This window comes from Pygoscelis adeliae, unplaced genomic scaffold (assembly GCF_000699105.1).
Source record: "Pygoscelis adeliae isolate BGI_AS28 unplaced genomic scaffold, ASM69910v1 Scaffold444, whole genome shotgun sequence".
In the NCBI taxonomy this organism is placed as follows: domain Eukaryota; kingdom Metazoa; phylum Chordata; class Aves; order Sphenisciformes; family Spheniscidae; genus Pygoscelis; species Pygoscelis adeliae.
In genome coordinates, this window is record NW_008824677.1 from 326,170 (window position 1) to 327,761 (window position 1,592).

A 1,592-nucleotide genomic window follows, 5' to 3' on the forward strand; every position below is an offset into this window, starting at 1 on the left:
GCTGTGCCTGCTCCAGGGGCCGGTGCCGGGCAGGGCGTGGATCCAGCAGCTCTGGTGCAGGGTGGGTGTCGTTGACGTCTTCGCCCTCCCGGCGCTGGGGGCCCTGAGGACGTCAGGGGGGAGGAAGCCCTGAAGGCGCCGGACGGATGTGACATTCCACGCGGGATCTCCGAGCCTCACAGCGGGGCCCTGCCACCCCACAGCGCAAGCGCAGTTGTGGCGTTGAGTGTGAGATGTGACTTGTCGTTCCTAATCTGCCTGTACTTTTTGTCCTCTTGCGTTGTTATTTTTTCTTTTTTTTTTTTTATTTCTTGTTCTCCCTACGTCAAGGAGGCCGGATCCCTGTAACTTGTGCAACACAGGGCGTGATTGTAGATGCCAGTCTGCCTGTGAGCGCTTTCTCCTGCGGGAAGCCAGGAGCATAGGCACAAAATTGTTTGTTTTCTATGAACAGGGACCATATTTCTGTGGAAGGAGGATTGTGACAGGCACAGCATTAAATGAGAAACCTGGAGTTTAATCCCAGCTTTGCCTTGGATTCCCTGTCACATGAAGACAGTGACCTACCTCACAGGGCTGTTGTGAGGCTTCGTTAATGTTTGTAACGCATGTGAGCCCTCGGGCTGGACAGGGGGGGAGAGGAACAAGTACTTCACACTCGGTTTGCAGGAGGTGGGGTGTAGCTGAAGGGTTGTGCTCTCATGGGGTGGGAGCATTGCAGGGCTGCGAATGGTGCTGGAGGGAGGGGCGGCTGCTGCTTTCCCCAGCAGCTGAGCAAAAGGCAGTTGCAGGGCCTGGGATCATTTGTTTTTTATTCACCATTTCTTATGCTCTTTGTATCTGAAATCAATGCGAGGGTTGACTGCACCAGCTGGGGCGCGCACCGCTGTGCTCCGCTGGGTAATGGAAGCGGCAGAAATCCATCAGCTGAGCGCGGGGTGCGAGGCCGAGGCTGTTTCTGCCCATGGGGATGACAGCAAAGGGCAGGGTCCATCCTGCGCTCGGGACGGGAGCTGCCTTCCTCGGGGGCCACAGTTTGGTTCTCCCAGTTGTTCTCTACTAAGATTTGATTTACTTGTCATGGGCTTTAATTAATGGAGCTGCGGCCTCTGCCCTCTGAACTGATGTACTGTAGCGGGGTGTGTGCGGGAGCCCCACTGTGGGCGGAAAGCACAAGGGCGAGGGGCTGTGGGGGCTTGTGGCCAACTCCAGCAGCGGGAGCCGGGGCTGGAGGCGTTTCTGTTCGGTTGGAGCCTCCTGGCCCCGCTCCCCCAGGCTGTGGTGGATGAGCCAGCGCGGGGCCCTCGGAGTCCTGCAGCCTGTGTTCACTCAAAACTTTTCATCTTCATTTCACTTGCTTGAGGTTGTCACTATTATTTGACCAGTGTTTGTTTCTTTTGGCCTGTATAATGGGCAGTATGGTTTTCCCTTCCAGCAGGTTTAAAAAAAAAAAAAAAAAAAAAGAAAAAAAAAGACTAAGCTATTGTCTAAATGGTTCAGAACTAGTGTGATATTGGGATACTTCAGTGGCTGTTATGTGATACTGGATCTTTTTACAACATAGATTAAAGACAATAAAAAGGGATAGAGTA